Source organism: Rhinolophus sinicus, chromosome 14, assembly GCF_057876585.1.
Source record: "Rhinolophus sinicus isolate RSI-liver-muscle chromosome 14, RSI-T2T, whole genome shotgun sequence".
NCBI lineage: Eukaryota > Metazoa > Chordata > Mammalia > Chiroptera > Rhinolophidae > Rhinolophus > Rhinolophus sinicus.
The window spans coordinates 131,098,545-131,117,998 of NC_142514.1; the positions used below are offsets into that span (position 1 = coordinate 131,098,545).

At 38.6% G+C, this 19,454-nt stretch overlaps 1 protein-coding gene across 14 annotated transcripts in view; it reads left to right on the plus strand.

Annotated features, from left to right (window-relative positions):
• The window catches only part of DLG2 (discs large MAGUK scaffold protein 2), a 1,894,072-nt gene that overhangs the window by 610,191 nt on the left and 1,264,427 nt on the right, over nt 1–19,454 (plus strand). The gene's annotated exons all lie outside the window — the stretch shown is intronic.

The following is a 19,454-nucleotide window of genomic DNA, read 5'->3' on the forward strand; positions in this document are numbered from 1 at the left end:
GACTCAGCCAGGGCTTTCAGGGCACTGCCACTCTCTGTGGGCACAGCCACACTTCCTGGACACAGCCAGGGCTCTCAGGGCACTGCCACTCTCTCTGGGAACAGCCCGACTTCCTGGGCACAGCCAGGGTATCTTCAGGGCTCAGCCAGACTTCCTGGACTCAGCCAGGGCTCTCAGGGCACTGCCACTCTCTCTGTGCCTCTCAGGGTACCCTGCTAGAACAACAGCAACTCACAATCAAGGTGCTTACATATTCTCAATGGTGGCCAGTCAAGAGACAAAAGCAAATATCCCCCAGTTCCACTAACAACAGTTCCCAAACAAACAATCAAGCGGTCCATTAAATTAGGGATGGAAGGCAATTCCCCATAGTCCATAGTCATTCACCAGGGCTATCCTGGGAGTGAGGGATGACCGTGACCTCACCCTCATCTCCCACGGAGGACTCAGCAAGCGTTACCTCCTGGGACTATAAGTCCTGCATCCGGGCTGCCCGAGCAGGAACCTCCTGGCCCACAGGGCCTCAACGACCTTTGCTTTCTCCGGCCTGTGCTGGTTGGGGAACCGTCCACATCTTTCCACCTCTCCACCGTGCTCCATCTCTGCAGCAGCTGCATGGCTTTTCCTGTGCTGGTGGGAGAACCGTCCACATCCTCCCACCCCTCCACGGGGGTCCAGCTCTCTGGCAGCTGCTCCTCCTGGTCTTCCTCAGACTGAGTGTTCATACACACAAACTGCTCCACCGTCCTTTGGAGAGCTTTGGCCGGCACCATACCCTGCTCGCTGCGCCATTTGTCGTGCGGGAGACCCCGCCAGACGCCCTGCATGACAAATGGCGCAGCGAGCAGGGTCTCCCGCATGACAGTAACCCTCTCTTCAGTCTCTTCAGGAAATCTTGTTTACCTTCTCATGTAGAAATGGTATACACGAGACAGGATTATATGGTTTTTTAAGCTTAAAACTCTAATTTGGTTGTTCTTTCATGGAGTTGGTAAATAAATTAGTTTACTAATGCTGCCAGAATGAATTACCACGCACTTAGAGGTTTAAAACAACACTAATTTATTATCTTACATTTCCAGTGATCAGAAGTCAGAAATAGGTCTTAAGGGGATAAAAATTGCTATCAGCAGAGCTGCATTCCTTCTGCAAGTTCTAGGAGATACTCTGCTTCCAGCTTCTAGAGGCCACTTATGTACCTTAGTTTGTGGCTCCTTTTTCCACTTTCAAAATGCACCACTCCAACTTCAGCTTCTATTATCATGTTCCCTTTCCTGGCTCTGACCCTCCTATCTCTCCCTCTTATAATTACTCTTGCAATTACATTGGACTCACCTGGATAATCCAAGATAATGATGATTTTCTCATCTCAAGCGCCTTACCTTAATCACATCTGCAAAGTCCCTTTTGCTGGGTAAGGTAACATATTCAAAAGTTCAGGGGATTAGTATATGTATATCTTTGCGAACGACAGGGGTGGCCTTATTCTGTTTACTACAGTGAAACAGAACTAAAACTGCATATTTCTGAAAATACCAATCCGATTTAAGTCTAGAAACAAAAGTTACCGCATGTCTTTTTCTCTTGGTGCCTTACTTAAGGTCATGGTTTTCCCACATAAAATGTCATCTATATATTGCAGCTGCTTATTATCCGTCTCTTTAATTAAGCTCCCTGTGAAGGATAATCACGTTTGTTAGCTTAAGTGAGATCTCTGATCTGACGTAATTTACCTGTGACACTGTATAGAGAATGAGACTGTTTAAAAATGTGAGGCTATGCGTTTCATACTTACCACCCAAAAGCAATAAAAATTAGAGGGAACTATGGCTGTTTCTATGTCTTGGCCACTGTAAATAAAGCAGCAGTTAACATCAGATCACATATATCTTTATAGATCAATGTTTTCAGATTTTTGGGGGGTATATATCCAGAAAAAGGGATTGCTGGGTCATATGGTGTACTGGGTCATATTCTTGATTTTTTGAGGAACCTCCACACTGCCTTCCATAGCAGCTGCACCAGTCTGCATTCCCACCAACAGTGTATGAGTGTTCCTTTTTCTCCACAGCCTCTCCAACATTTGTTACTATTTGTCTTGTTGATGATAGCCATTCTGACTGGGGTGAGGTGATATCTCATTGTGGTTTTTATTTGCAGTTCTCTGATGATTAGTGATGTTGAGCATTTTTCATACGTCTATTTGCCATTTGTATGTCCTCTTTGGGGAAATGTCTCTTCAGGTCCTCTGCTTATTTTTTTTAACTGGATTTTTGTTTTGTTTTGTTATTGAGCTATATGAGTTCCTTATATATTCTGGATATTAGCCCTTTATCAGAGGGATTATTTGCAAAACTCTTCTCCCACTCAGTTGGTTACCTCTTTATTTTGTCGATGGTTTCTTTTGCTGTGCAGAAGCTTTTTAGTTTGATATAGTCCCATTTATTTATTTTAGCTTTTACTTCCCTTGCCTTTTTGAGGTCAAATTCATAAAATCCTCTTTGAACCCATAAGTTTAGTACCTATATTTTCTTCTATGCAGTTTATTGTTTCAGGTCTTATGTTTAGATCTTTGATCCATTTTCAGTTAATTTTGGTATATGGTGACAGCAGTCTAGTTTCATTCTTTTGCATGTGGCTTTCCAATTCTCCCAGCACCATCTATTGAAGAGGATTTCTTTTCTCCATTGCATGTTTTGGTTCCTTTGTTGAAAATTATCTGTCCATATTTATGTGGGTTTATTTCTGCGTTTTCAGTTCTATTCCATTGGTCTGTGTGTCTGTTTTTCTGCCAATACCGTACTGTTTTGGTTATTATTGTTCTGTAGTACAAGCTGAAGTCAGGAAGTATGATATCTCCAGCATTATTTTTTTTCTTAGGATTGCTTTGGCTATTAGGGGTCTTTTGTGGTTCCATACAAATCTGATGATTTTTTATTCTGTTTTTTGAAAAAATGCCATTGGGAGTTTGATGGGGCTTACATTAAATCTCTTTATTGCTTTGGGTTAATATGGCCACTTTAACTAGTTGATTCTTCCAATCCATGAACATGGAATGTCTTTCCATTTCTTTGTGTCTTCTTCAATTTCTTTTAAAAATGTCTTATAGTGTCCTTCAATCGATGATTAGATAAAGAGGATGTAGTATATATACACAATGGAATACTACTCTGCCTTAAGAAAAGATGAAATAGTGCCATTTGCAACAAAATGGATGGATCTTGAGATTATCATGCTAAGCAAAATAAGTCAGACAGAAAAAAAGTCAAAAACCATATGATTTCACTGATATATGGGATATAAAACTGAAAGGAAAAAAGGAACAAGAGAAACAAATAAAGAAACAAAAATTCATAGACACAGACAATAGTTAAGTGGTTACCAGAGGGCAAGGGGGCGGGGAGGTGGTAGATGAGGGTAAAGGGGATCAAATGTATGGTGATGGAAAGAGAACCACCTCTGGGTGGTGAACATACAATGTGATATATAGATGATGTATTACAGAATTGTACACTTGAAATCTATGTAATTTTACTAACCATTGTCACCCCAATAAATTTTAGTAAAAAAATATTAGAGGAAACTAAATATAATCCACCTCAACCTTCAAGATACAACCTAAATGTTACCTATTTTATGAAATCATTGCTGACCTCCCTAGGTGGAACTAGACATTGCTTCCACTTCCACTTCGCTATGATAGCACGATGTGTATAACTATTATACCATTTATCACATTGATGTATTGATCTGTTGACATGACCATCTCCCAAGCGACCTGTAAGATCCTCAAGGGCAAGGACTCTGTTATGTTTCTCTTAGTACTAATGCTGCCTAAAACAGTGTCTGACACATAGGTGGTGTTTTGCTGATACTTTTTGAAGGAATGGAGTCCTTTGCAGGCCTTTTTGACACCCCTTTGCTAGCTCACTTGCAACACTGACTGAGGAACAAAATTGATGACACTGGTTGAAAAATATATAGGTGAATCAATAGAAATCTACTTCCTTCTCTGTTAAAGCAAATCTGAGTACATCCCCCTAGTAATGATGGGTCAGTAGCATTATTTCCCAGCACAAAGCATATTCTAATACATAATCAGGATAGGCACACATCCACGGATGTAAGACTATTGATAAAGACAAATATGCCCTTAGAGGAATAAGACAGGATGTAAGTATTTTAGTGAAAATTTAAAATACTGCAAAAACTGAGCAGAATAGATTTAAACAAACAATTGGAAATATGTAATTCTATAGCTGGGTTTAGGGCATATGAAGCTACTATTAAACCCTTCTATCCCACCAGATATGTTTAAACTCAATCATATTCCCTTTCAGCTTGCTTTTTTGCAGATTAAAAAAAAAATCAGTCACATTTTTATTTCTTTTTTAAGCATCAAGTTATAATTTATATACAAAATGATACATATTTAATGCATACATTTTGATGAGTTTGGACATATGCATCCACTATCACCATAATCAGGGTACTTAACACATCCATCACCTCCAAAAATTTCCTCAGATTTGTGTATGTGTGTGTTGTGATTAGAACACTTAAGCAAAATCTATCCTTTTAACATATCCATATTCTAAAGTGCACAATACCATATTGTTTACTACAGGCACTATGTTGTACAGCAGCTCTCTAGAACTTATTCACCAGGCATAACGGAAACAATATATCTCACTGAGCAACAACTCCCCATTTTCCCCTCCCCAAGCCCCTGGCAACCACCATTCTACTCTCTGCTTCCATGAGTTTGACTATTTCAGATACCTCATATAAGTGGAATCATGCAGTATTTGTCCAATTGTGACTAGTTTATTTCATTTAGCATAACGGCTTTCAGGTTCATTCATGTTGTTGTATATGGCAGGATTTCCTTCTTTTTTAAGTCTGAGCAATATTACATTGTATGTGTATACTACATTTTCTTTATCCATTCATCTATTGATGGACATTGGATTACTCACATATTTTGGCTTTGGTGAATAATGATGCAATGAATACCAGGGTGCAGATATCTCCTTGAGATCCTGATTTTAAAATCTACTTCATAACTGCCTTCACCGCTTTTGTTAGTTAGCAACCATCTCATGGTTTCTTCAAGCTTTATATTTGCTTTTTAGTGATCCCTGAACTTCCAGAATCTGGGTAATAGAGTGTGAAGGTCCCCAAATGTTAGAAGTCTGGAGAAAGGTCTGATTAGTTTTCAAAAGTCTCAAGGGAAATTCTGATATGTAACTGGTATTGGAAACATAGTTAAGTTTAAGTGTGGAGTCATTGTGTTCTGAAATTGAGGGGAGAAAACAGTGTGAAGAAGCAAGTCTAAAGCAGAGGGTACTCTAGCTATCATCCTCACAGTTTCCCACACGATTGTCAACTGAATCTATTGTGTATCCAATGTCAGTGCAGTTTTCAAGGTGATAATTGAATGAAATAATGACTATAATGAGCCTGGAATAGTTTTTCTTCATAATGGATTCTGAATAAATATTAGTTTGCTTCCTTTTTTTTGTTTGATGTTTTTGTCAACTCAGGTCTGGTAGGTACAATAGGCCCCTCTGTCAGGGGCACATTTTCCACTGAAGGAAAAGGAGTGATGTTAACAATCTGAACTTATACATTTGTATTTTATCACATTATAAATAGGAAGGGTTAAAAGAGTCAGTGTAATGAGATGGGAATGTATTATGTATTAATATATAAATGGATATATTACATATACATGGTGATGACTATATGCAAATAAGCACAGAGATACACATATACCCACCCATGTGTCTGTATGACATTTCACTGCATCATTGTCAACAGCCATTGTGAGTTTCTTGGGAAGTGACTCAGAAGTCATTAATAGGATTGATATTCAAATAGACATTTTGTTTTCCTTTAAGAAAAAACACACACATTCTCTATGTCATTCTCTCATAACCACTAATCTGGGGGGTGGGGGGACCATAACAGGACTATTCAGAAAGCCAGTTGGAATACCTTAGTCTTTCCTTTCTCTAGGTCACTTTTCAAAACCTGAAGATATTGAGAGGAAGAGATTTTTCCATTTTTACCTCTCACCTCTCTGTTCTCATCCTGCTTCACAGGCTTCACTTTCTCCACCTACTCCTAAAGCACTTCTGTTCCCAGGTCTTGATATACTCCATTCATTCTCTTTGGGTGAATTGCAATTCATTCATATTATGCTTACAATGATGTTAATGATGTACAGATGTATATATCAACCTTGATGGCACCTATGTACCTCATTCTTTACACATATAAAATTGACCTTAGTATACGTCCATCAAAACCTCTATTTCCTATATTTCCCAGCTCTGTGCTTGCACTTTTATGTCTTCAATTACCCAAGCAATAAACCAGGAAAGCTTCCTACCCTCCTCCTGCTCTTCTTCTCTCACACCCAAGCCTCATGCATTCTACTTGATTAATTAAGGGAGTTGAAACTAGCTGCTCCCTCTCTCCTTTTCCTCCCCTACTCCCTTGATTTACACTCACAGCATATCACACGCAAATACCCCAGTAGCATCTTTAAGATTCTACCTGCTTCCAGGCTCACAATCGTTGCTGAGAGTGATCTCTCTGAAACATACCTCTAATCATGCGATTCTCTGGGACTCTCCTCAGAAGCTTCCATTGCTTTCCATTGTCCATACCATAAGTCTCACACTCCTTCGTTTGGCATATGAAACCTACAAGTTTTGGTCTGTATTTTTTTTTTATACCCTCCAGATTTATGTCTTTTCGCAGTATTCACTGAGCCTAAAACTCTATGTGTTCTGAGCTCTGCAGGTCTTCGCACTCTTGAAGCTGTTTACATCCCAATGCCGTGTGCATCTCCCTGCTTCTTTAGCTGCACCGGCTAAAGGACCCAGGACCTGGCATGCCTATCCCTGATCAGCCGATGAATACTTTATCATCTTCCTGAATCATTTTAGCCACCGTCTCCAGGAAGTCTGTCATGAGATCCCATTCTCCAGCAGAATTGAGTAGTTCCATCTTTGTGCGGACACTGTGCCTGCCACGTTTTTCCAAAAGTGATAGACCGTGTGGGGTAGTGGAGGTGCTCTATGTGATCAAGTCTCGGGTTTCTGATAGGTATGCAGTTCTCTCTTCTTAAATATCCTGATCTGGAATTATTCATCTCCACCAACATTTTTCCGAACACCTGTCTTCTACCAAACTAAAGGGAATATTCTGAAATATCCTGAGTACTCTGCTTTAGGAAAAGCCTGAAATGTCAAATTCAAATTCACCAAATAGATAAATTCCTGACTGGTTATTTAAGATTGTTACTTAACAGTGACTGAGTGCCTACTTGGTACCAGCATGCCAGGCCTGGTGCTGGGCACTGGAGTTCGAAAGTTGCAAACACATAGTCCCTCCCATCGGAGAGTATAGTCTAGAATAAAAGAGAAATCTGTTATACAAAATTATTTATTATAGTTTCTTTTAGCACCAATTTTATCAGCTGCATTTAATGGATCTTTTGATCTATTTAGCATCTTTTCTGCATGCTTTTGGTTGTAGGTCAGATTCTTACAATGTGTCACACTTACAGATTCCATAGAAGCACTATTCCAAATTGAGGAAGGAGGAACTTTTTTACCCATTTTGATTATATAAAGTTCAAGCTTTCAGCATTTGCCAGAGACACACTGATTTCAAAAGCGGCATTAAACAGAACTATCTTAACCTTGTCAACTTGCCTGTGACACTAAAAGGCTCAGCCATCACAGATCCATCTATCTGTAGGTGATGCTCACTGCATCTGCAATCCTAAAATTAGGGCAAGCACCTTACTGAGCAGGAGGCAGCACTGCAGGCACCACTGGTTACTCGCTAGACTTGCCTAATGGCTGTTTCCATCCCACGAAGCCTGGAAGAGGAATAAGGATGGTACCCAGGACTTGTTAGTCCAATTCTATACAACACACACTGTGGATAGATTATAGAGTGAGGCCAGACGCAGTGAAATAGTGATCTCACAGCAGCTATGGCAAACAGCAAAATAAAACCCTGAATGTATCATTTGCTCTTCCCTGTTCTTAGTTGATAACATTTCCCACAGATACGCAGTTTTCCATGTCCCATCATTTAGGCGGTATTAACCAAATGCTGGCTTAGCATTTTAGTTCAGTTGCTGTTATCAGGGCCCGTTCCTCAGATCTAGAATCTGAAAGCCCCTAATATCACCAGACATGACCCTATTCAGTTACTCAATAATCATTTGCTTCCACTATATGCGAGGCACTTTGCTAGTAAATGACCTTTGTAGTCATTTCTTCCCTGACATATTGGCCACCTCCCCGAGCTACAGATTTCTTCTGTGAATGAATCATACAAATCTGTGTGGGAAGTCTATGCCTCCTCAACCCACCACTGTGCAGAGCCCGAGAAATCCCTGCTTTTTCAAGTAACTGCAACTTTGACAAACTCCTTGATTCCCCTCCAAATTCCTCCTTCTCCCAGCCTAGGGGAGTTTTAGTCATGGAAGTGTGAAGTTTTGCCATTTCCCATCCTGTGTTACCCCACATTTACAAGGTAGTCTTTCTGTTTCTCCAACTAAGACACAGGCTTTCAACAGCCAAAAAAATTGAATTCTTTCTTGTTTTTTATTTGTTTTGTTTTGTTTTGTTTTGTTTTGTTTTGTTTTGATGTCAACCCTTACTTCAGGCAATGAAAGCAGAATGACCTGGCTGACTGAATGGAGGAAAGGTCTAAGGATATTAAAAAATACATGTGTAAAAGGGCTTGTTTATTTGTTTAAGATATTGCTTGGTGAGCCTATTGGATAATCTGTCTCCATCAGGAAGAGACTGAATATAACTTCGCTGTTCTGGAAGCCTAGCAAATCTTCAGCAACCACGAGAGTCACATGCCTCTCTTCCATACTCATCACCCGACAAGGCACTCACAACTTTTTCTGCATTTACCCCCTTACTCTTGATACATCTGCCTTCTACAGATTTGCCATAGACTCCTTCCTGCTCTTATTAGTCCCAGAGATGCCTATCTCTCTTCCTATTAGGTAGTGATATCATTAGTACTTTGTGCCTGTCAGGTTTCTCTAATTCCCTGCATTTTGAGTCCTCCATAAATTTGGACTTAGTTCAAAGCCCTTCTTTGTTTTAATAATGTCAGCAATGTTGAACCTTAGAAACCAAAGGCAAACCAGAGACAGAAAATCTGGCTTTAAAAGCTTGGCAAATATTTGGTTCCACATAACTTCCAAAACTTGAATGCTGGGGCTCAAATATTACTTAGCCAATAGTCCTAAAGTAGGAAGTGGAAACAGCTCTCCTGGCTCACCATGGCTCACACAAGCGAAGGACCCTAACGTGATTTCCCACCTCTGGTTAAGCCTCAAAGACTATCAGAGAAGCAGCTTCAGACACTTCCAGCATGTGTTTACAATGGAATCCATGAATTCTCTGAAACCACAGATGATAGAACGCAAGGTAGATTTTGGTGGGAGATAGATTTTGTTTCTGTGTGTCTGTCACTACTCTGTGACTCCCTTGAAGGCAGGAAGTACATATTATTCACCTTTGAATCCGTAGCTCCTAACTAGAAACAAGGTGTCTGATAAATGGGGTGTACTCGATCAATGTTTATTTAGTTAGGTTGAGATCAACCACATGATATACTTAAAAACATTCATTTATTCCTCCAATCTTTACTGAGTACCTACTATGTAGTAGATGTGTTAGGTACTAGGGATACCAGGAAAACTCAACTACGGCCCCCGCCTTTCAGAATTTTATCATCTAAAGACGCAGCTATAGTATCGTCATAAGAACATTAACTTTTGAGTCAAGACTTGAACTCAGTTCTCCCAATTATCAGCTGGCTCACATTGGACATGTCACTTAACCTCTCTAGGTCCCAGATTCTTCACCTAAAACAAAACAAAACAAAACAAATGTGTAATAACTACTTCATAGGATTTTAGTGAAGATTAAATGAGACCATAAGGGAAAAATTTGATCTTCACTTGTTATAATCTTCTCTCCCTCCTATTCCTTCATCACTACCCTGCAAATAAACAGCACAAGAAACAAATTTCACTCACCCAGGGGAGAACTGAGTGGTTCAGTGAAACTGAGTGATTCTTCCAGGGTCATACAGCTCGTAAGCGGTAAAACAAGACTCCAGCAGGCATCTGCAGAATCAGAGTGATTTCCGTTCCACCTATCACACATTCGCCGACTGATTCTCTGATGAAAATCAATCACCTTTCCTCACTGTGATCTTGCTCAGACCAATCATAACTTCCAAGTGAAGTCTTACCCTCAAGTCTTTCTCTTTACATAACAGATTGAAAATCTTTTTGGTCTTGTCTTGGTCTCCTTCGATGGGCTTGTGGACTTTTATTTTATGGATTGGAAGGGACAGACATGTACCTGGTCAGGCTCAGGTTCTGGCAGGAAATCACCTTGACTTTGACGTGCTTCTGTTGTCTGTGTGCCCAGAAGACTAGAGCAATGGGAGTTCCCATAGAGGGCACAGAGAATAGATGTGTTTCACAGGTAATTGATTGACATTTGAGATTACCCAGACTTCCATCATTCAGGACTTCAACAGAAAAGTGATTGTTAGAAGGAATGGTGTCTTGCTTTATCATTCCCTCAACCTTTTGATCCTCTTCCCTGTTAATAATCACCGCTTAGCATATTTCTTGCTGCTGAGAAAGTGGGCAGACAGCTGCTATAGCTTGTTGCAGATTCTAAGGTTGCTCCTTAGGGGGTTGGCAAAGGATACCTTGTGAAGCTAAGGATTTAGAAAAAAATGTGTTTGTTTCCTTCACCCTGGAGAGTCTGAGCAATCAGTCCTGGGCTCTTCGTCTCTAAACCGTTGATGCTTATGAAAGAAATAATTTAATCAGTGTGTGAAAGTGGATCTTTTTCTAAGCATTTTCAGCTTTGATGGTTAATTTACGTATATGTTATAGGAGCTTTGCCAGTTAATTTGGGGGATTCATTCTATACAGCCTGTCCATACTCATTGCGTTGCTAAGACGCTTTTGTTAAGTAAAAGAAGCTAACATTTTCCTATTAATTTAAAATTGGTAACTGCTTATCACTTTCGAAAAGCTAGTCAGTTATATGGTTATTTCACTACATTTGGAATTTTGGATGATGGAAATTTGCCATTTTCTTCCAGATATTTAGTCTCCAGACTCCCTCCCCCAAGAGGGGCACTCTGAGTCACTGCCTCCCACAGTCTAAGATAGATAATGACAGAAATGCATTCATGGGTTCGGCGTGTCCAAATATGGGGTCTAGTGAAAGGACTTCTCGGTTTTAAGTGTATCTTTTAAGGGTCACCCCTCCCTCTCAGTGCATACCCAAGAACAGAGATGAAAAGAGGTTTCATTTCAAGTACCAACTCTGACTGACTGACAGTGGCCTTAAAGAGATCTCTATGGGGAAGGATTTTGAGGCTGTATCCAGACTTAGTAGAGATAAATGACCTGATTGCTTAGTGTGTGCCATGGATGCAACAAGAGTCAGAGGTGTTCAAACCCGGCCATCAGCCCTTTTAGGCTGCAAAGTTTTATATGATATGCAGCTGCTTCACATGAATAATAGCCTATAATGCATTCGTTATGGATGGAGCCCTAAGCAGCTGCCTCCAGCCTCTATCAAGCCCCTATGAAAATCGTTAGGCAGGTTCTCCTTAGAGTAGCCCTAATGTGGTTTATTAACCTGTGCTGGCAGGCTATTTCTGTGTATTAATAATTCACTCCTAAGTATCTTGAATTTTCACATCTCCGTACCTTTTCCTTAAGCTATTTCCTCTATCTAAAAACACTGTCCTTTGTTTCTTCATTTGGGGAAACTTTCACTGTCCATGGACTACCTCAAATACTGTCTCCTCCTCTGCAGAGCTTCCTCTGACCTTCTCAGGCAGGATGGATGCCTCTCTTTTTCATCTCTCCACAGCAATGACTTGACACTATTACCACACCTGCCACATTGTTCTGTAATTACTTGTTCCCATGCTAGAATCTAGCCCAGAATATCAGACATATGTTTGTAGACTTGAAGTGGATTAAGCATTCTTCTATAATAAAAAGCCACAGTTCCTTACTGAAAGCTGTTGAACTTGTAAAATATATTTATGGAGAAGTCAGTGGAGCAAATCGGATGGCAATGGTAACTGGGAGGGGAGAGAAAGGGGCATAGTAAAGAAAAGAGAGAGATTTAATTGATGCAGTCAGCAGAGAAGACAGGGAAGCTATGTGTGATCAAGGAAGAACATTTACAGGAAGGACAAGGAAATGAATCCAGGCTAGTATGTGTGTAGAACTTCTTCATGCCCTCAGAGTGTCAGGACAGAGCTGACTCTGCCCTGCCGTACGTGCGTATGTTCAGTCGACTCAAAGCTTCTTTGCAAGTATCTGACTGCAGTAGTAAATTCTTGCCTGGTCGGAGGAGAAATAGGTGGGGGCTCAGATGTGCTAGAAAGCACACTTCCCTTCTAAAGGCTTTCAAACCCTCTTTTAAAAATACAATGGACATCAAAGCAAATGTACACAGAGAGAATTGAGCTGCAGCCTTTGGAACTCTTCTGCTCTATTGATCAGTCTTCAATAGGGTGTGGAGAAGTGAATAGCCTATCCAATCAATATATTGCTCTCCCGTCTCTTGAAAAGAGTACCCCTTCCCAGGTAGTGGCCAGTTCCCTTAAAATTACCTGAAACTTTACAGTTTATAAAGAAATTTCATGTGCTTCATTTCAATAAATAACCTAAATAAATAAATAAATAAATAAATAAATAAATAAATAAATAAATAAATAAATAATAAACAAACCAAGAGAATAAGGATGTAGAACTGTCTCCATTTTAAATATGTAGTAGCTCAGAAAGGTTCTTTGTAAGTATGAAATATACATGTTAGTTTAATGAGTGAATAAAAGAATGCAGAGATTAAAGGATGAGAGAAATAATACAATTAATAATCACATAATGATGCCAATTTAGATGGTTTCCATTTTCTAGGACAAACTAATGTGCAGTAAAGGGTAAAGAAAAGCCCACCTGAGCTATTCACTTCACTGAGGAGACACACAAATGAAGAAAAGAAGATACAGAGCTTAATCGAGGAAAATTGTCAGACTTCCTCAAATAGAGAATTTCTGATAGAGAGCAGCCTTCAAAAAGGTCTGGATGGCAAGACCTGGCACTGGGTCAGAATCATTAGAAGAATGAAATTGGACAATCCATTAGACCGAAGGCTTTTAAAAGTGAAGTTGTGAACTTTTGCATCCACATAAACAGCCAGGCCTGAAAAATGAAAGGTCAGCTTTAAACTGTGATAAAAGGATCTACATTAAAATGGTACAGCTATTTAATTGATCAAGTGAATCCTGAGCCAATGTGAATTGGTTAAGGAGATCCCTAGGGTCTGGCAGGATAGGAAGCCAGATTGGGGAAGGGCTGTTGTTTCTTTTCTCATGGAAAGAAAGGAAGAAACTAATATTTCTTAAGCTCCCTCTGGGTGCCAGTTACTAGGCCAGTGGTATGAATGTGAAAGTGTTCAAATGATAAGAAACTGAGACACAGAAATGTTTCGTGATATCAGAAGTGGCATAGCTGATAGCAGAGCTAGGATGTAAATCTGGCCATGCTGAACTTTTCTCAGGCTCATGAATAAACATCTCACACTCCGTCTCATTTCCAAGGTTCTAATACACATGCGATCCTCTTTCTCCTTCCTTGTTGGGCCCTCTTTACCAAGCCATTTTGTCTATCTTTTAGCTCTCAGCTTAGATTACTACCCCTGGAAATAGTTCTCTGAACCTCAAACACACGAAGGGTACCCAATTTTATGTTCCTATAACAGACTATGACATGACTAAATACCATTTATTCAGTATTCTCATACTGAATTGTAGTTATTTGTTGACTTCTTTGTCTCCTTATTTAACTGTGAGCTTCATAAAGGCAGGGACAGCATCTATTTTCCATGTTTGTCCCTAGCACTCAGCATAGTGGATGGTACATAGTAGGTGTTTAGTAAATATTGACTGAATGAATTAATAATTAAATGTTCTTTCTGACTCAAAGCTTATGACTTTTCCATGCTTATTATTTATATCTCCCTCTGCTCTTCCTTCCTTGGCTAAGCTAATTCCCAACTGGCTTTGAGGGAAATTCTCTTTTCTTTAATGTTTTCATTTTTTCTACTTGACTTTTATATTTCATGTTAAGTGTTTTGGATTAGATACTCAAACACAATATTCTAGGATATTAGCTATCATGCTAAACTGCCAGCAGGCTGGCAAATGAAAAGAAGTCCGAGTTTGGTCTGCCGCTACTGCTAACACAGGTCTCCTTTATGATTCTTTGGCAGACACCATTAGATGATTCATCAGATGAATTTCTTTACCAGTCAACCTGGGAGTACAGTGCACACTTGAAATTGCTTTCTGACAGAGGGTGGAGGAGAATGTGATTAATGGTGTGAATGAAAGTACCATTAAACTTGCTTTTTATTTTAAACAATAGAAAATCGTAGTCCATACACATAAAATATACTCTACCTACAAACAAAGGCTTTGTTTGAACTTTCGGAAAATTACTTTCTAATGGTAAGTCGATCAGTGAGTACTTGATGAGATTTCTCTGGCATTATGCTGGCCCACACTCAGGTAGAGCTGGGGTGGCTATAGAAACAAAGAAACTTAGATTGTGGGCCACACCTGAAGGAGCTTACAATAATATCATAGTGATAAAAGTGAACTGGCATCTTAAGCTGCTTAACCATACAGCTGGGAGGACTATGGGTGTAGCTGGGCCTCCTTGTTAACTCTCTAGTCCTGACTTCCTATTGAACTTTGTGGTAACTACTTGGGGAGGGATGCAAATAAAGGGGGAACCCATGTTGGTCTCCTGGCTTTCTCCACTTGGGCGGCCGGTTGGGAAACCAGCTGGCAAGTGTGTGTACACACACTCCTTGGTGGCTTTGTTTCTTTTTCTTTTCCCGAATAAACCATTCTTTTGGTGGATTACCTGGAGAATTATTTGGCCAGTGGACAGTAGGGATATGATTAACACAGCTGAAACAATTAAGAAAGCATATTGTTTAGTACTAACTCATGAGTCAAGGCAATAAATCTAGAAGGATTTCTGAGAAGGTGGAAATTCACTCATTTACTCACTCAACAAATGTTTATTGATTTTTGGTTGTGTGGAATACACTTTGGTAAGCCCCAGGGACACCATAAATAATCTAACCAATCTCTGGCACTGAAGAGCTGCCAGGGTGTTGACAGGACATGAATAGCTGTTGTGATAGTGGAGAGGGGGACACACAGGAATGTGAGAAGTACACAAACGCTCTGTCTGAGAAGTCAGGGAGGCTGCATAGAGGAGATGGCTTTTTACCCAAGATTTAAGTCATGATAGCAATTTGTACTTTTCTCAAGAAGAAAGTAAACTGGTTGATTTTTTAAAAATCCTGCCTCTACGTCTCATTGACTGTGCTGGTTCGTGACTGTTATCATTAGCAGTGAATGTTAACTTACATAGTGCTGTGGAGGATGAAGAGATCAGTTGTTTTGCTACAGGTGTCCCATTTTATACAACATTATAGAATGGAAAGAGGGAAGAAAAAGAAGGAAAATAGTTGCTTTATATTACATTTATACTCTATTGTGTTTATCACTTGTTGATTCCACAAGTTTTAATGTAGCATTTTTTTCCTTTGATTTCCTAACAATACTTGTACTTTTTAATGCATTAATTATGATATATTTTGATGTTATTCAATATCAGTTGTATTGTTATATATGTATAATCTTTTTTGGACTGGGTTTTTGTTTTTTTTTTGAGAGCAGGGATTACATTTTATCCCTTTTTTTCAGGGGAAGAAGTAGAAAGGAACAAATTTATTGTATGCTTACTATATTACAAGAACTGGGCTGGGTGTTTTATATGTGGTACTTTAATCCCTTCAATAATTCTATAAAGTATGTTTATTAACCCCTTTCACAGATGTGAAAACTGAGGTACAAAAAGATTAAATGTCTTGCCCAAGGTCATATAAATAAATAGTAAGTGCCTGAAATTTCATTCAGACCTAGGTTATTTGCCTCCTCTCCTCTTTTTACCACTTCACACGTTAGTTTTAAAATATATAGAATGTATTGTTATAAAAGACAAAAAACTGAGTAGTTCTCTTAATGTAAGGCCTTTGTCTCATTAATAATTATTTCAAAGAATATTCTGCCATGTGCTAGAAGTCTTGGATTCTAAAAAAACAAAGGTATCCATTATTTTCATGGAAATTGCTGTTTTATAGAAATAAGATATCTTGAGACAATTGGGAATTTTCTTAATTCATCTCTTTCAATAAGATGAGAGTTCTAATAAGGTCCACAATGTTATATCTTTCTATTTTTTTTAAGTTCATTGGGATGACAATTGTTAGTAAAGTTACATAGATTTCAGGTGTACAATTCTATAACACATCATCTGTATGTATCACACTGTGTGTTCACCACCCAGAGTCAGTTCTCTTTTCATCACCATATATTTGATTCCCTTTACCCTCATCTAGCAACCCCTTCCCCACTTACCCTTTGGTAACCACTAAACTATTGTCTGTGTCTATGAGTTTTTGTTTCTTCATTTGTTTGTCTAATTCTTTTGTTGTTTTCAGTTTTATATACCACACACCAGTGAAATCATATGGTTCTTGACTTTTTCTGTCTGACTTATTTTTCTCAGCATAATAATCTCAACATCCATCCATGTTATTGCAAATGGTACTATTTCATCTTTTCTTATGGCAGAATAGTATTCCATTGTGTATATATACCACGGCTTCTCTATCCAATCACCTCCTGAAGGACACTTTGTTGTTTCCATGTCTTGGCCACCATAAATAAAACTGCAATGAACATTGGAGCACATATATCTTTATGGATAAACGTTTTCAGAGTTTTTGGGTAGATACCCAGGAGAGGGATTGCTGGGTCATATGGTAATTCTATTCATAATTTTTTGAGGAACCTCCACACTGCCTTCCATAATGGCTGCACCAGTCTGCATTCCCACCAACAGTGTATGAGGGTTCCTTTTTCTCCACAGCCTCTCCAACACTTGTTACTATTTGTCTTGTTGATGATAGCCATTCTGACTGGGGTGAGGTGATATCTCGTGGTTTTTATTTGCATTTCTCTGATGATTAGTGATGTTGAATATTTTTTTGTATATCTATTGGCCATTTATATGTGTTCTTTGGGGAAATGTCTGTTCAGGTCCTCTGCCCATTTTTTAATTGAATCGTTTGCTTTTTGTTGTTGTTGTTGTTGAGTTGTGTGAGTTCCTTATGTCTTTTGGATACTAGCCCCTTATCGAAGGCATTGTTTGCAAAAATCTTCTCCCATTTGGTTGTTTGCCTCTTGATGTTGTCAATGGTTTCTTTTGCTGTGCAGAAGCTTCTTAGTTTGATATAGTCCCATTGATTTATTTTAGCTTTTATTTCCCTTGCCTTTGAGGTGAAATTCATAAAATGCTCTTCGAACCTAAGGTCCATAAGTTTAGTACCTATACAAAACTTAGTTTTTTTCTGCACATTTTATTGTTTCAGGTCTTATGTTTAGGTCTGTGATCCATTTTGAATTAATTTTGGTACACAGGGACAGATAGCAGTCTAGTTTCATTCTTTTGCATGTGGCTATCCAATTCTGCCAGCACCATGTATTGAAGAGGCTGTCTTTTCTCCATTGTATGTTTTTGGCTTCTTTGTCAAAAATTATCTGTCCATATTTATGTGGGTGTATTTCTGGCTTCTTAATCCTATTCCATTTGTCTGTGTGTCTGTTTTTCTGTCAATACCATACTGTTTTGATTACTGTTGCCCTGTAGTACAAGCTGAAGTCAGGAAGTGTGATACCTCCATTATAGTTCTTTTATCTTAGGATTGCTTTGAATATTTGGGGTCTTTTGTGGTTCCATACAAATCTGATGATTTTATGTTTTATTTCTTTAAAACATAACATTGGGATTTTGAGGCATTGCATTAAATCTGTAAATTGCTTTGGATAATATGGCCATTTTAACTAGTTGATTCTTCTAGTCCATGAACAAGGAATGCCTTTCCATTTCTTTGTATCTTCTTCAATTTCTTTAAAAAATGTTTTGTAGTTTTTAGTCTATAAGTCATTTACATTCTTAGTGAAGTTTATTTCTAGGTATTTTATTCTTTATGTTGCAATTGCAGAAGGAATTTTTTTTTTCCTTTTTTGTGATTTCAATGTTAGCATATAGGAATGCAATGGACTTTTGTACGTTGATTTTGTAGCCAGCAACTTTACTGTATTCGTTGATTGTTTCTAATAGCTTTTTGGTGGAGTCTTTAGGGTTTTGTATATACAGCATCATGTTATCTGCAAAAAGTGACAATTTAACTTCTTCATTCACAATCTGGATGCTTTTTATTTCCTTCTCTTGCCTGATTGCTCTGGCTAGGACTTCCAATACTATGTTGAAAAGCAGAGGTAATTGGGGATAGATAGCCTTGTCATGCTCCTGAACAAAAGGCTTCAATTTTTCACCATTAATTATGATATTAGCTGAAGGTTTGTCATATATGGCCTTTGTTATGATAAGGTATTTTCCTTCTATACCTATTTTATTAAGTGTTTTAATAATAAATGGATGTCGTATCTTGTCAAATGCTTTTCCTGCATCTATTGATATAATCATATGATTTTTGTCCTTTATTCTGTTTATGTGGTGTATCAATCAATTTGTGTATGTTGAACCATCCTTGTGCCCCTGGGATGAGCCCCACTTGGTCGTGATGTATAATCTTTTTAATACATTGTTGCATTCAATTTGCAAGAATTTTGTTTAGGATTTTTGCATGTGAAATATTGGTATGTAATTTTCATTTTTGTGTTATCCTTACCAGGTTTTGTATCAGGGTAATGTTGGCCTCATAAAATGAGTTAGGGAGTATTGTCTGTTCTTCAAATTTTTGATCGAATTTGAGTAGGACAGGTATTAGATCCTCTTTAAATGTTTGGTAGAATTCACTAGTGAAGCCATCTGGTCCTGGACTTTTGCTTTTGCGAAGGTTTTAGATGACTGATTCAATTTCATTACTGGTGATAGGTCTATTTAGATTTTGCAGTTCTTTGTGATTCAGCCTAGGAAGTCTACATGTTTCTAAGAACTTGTCCATTTCTTCTAAGCTATTGAATTTGGTGGCATATAGTCCTTCATAGTATTCTTGGATGATCCTCTGTATCTCTGTGGCATCCGTGATCATTTCCCCTCTTTCATTTCTGATTTCATTTGTCTGTTTTCTCTTTTTATCTTTTCTCTTTTTCTCTATTTTACCCTAGCCAAGGGTTTGTTAATTTTGTTAATCTTTTCAAAGAACCAGCTCTTTGTCACATTAATTTTTTCT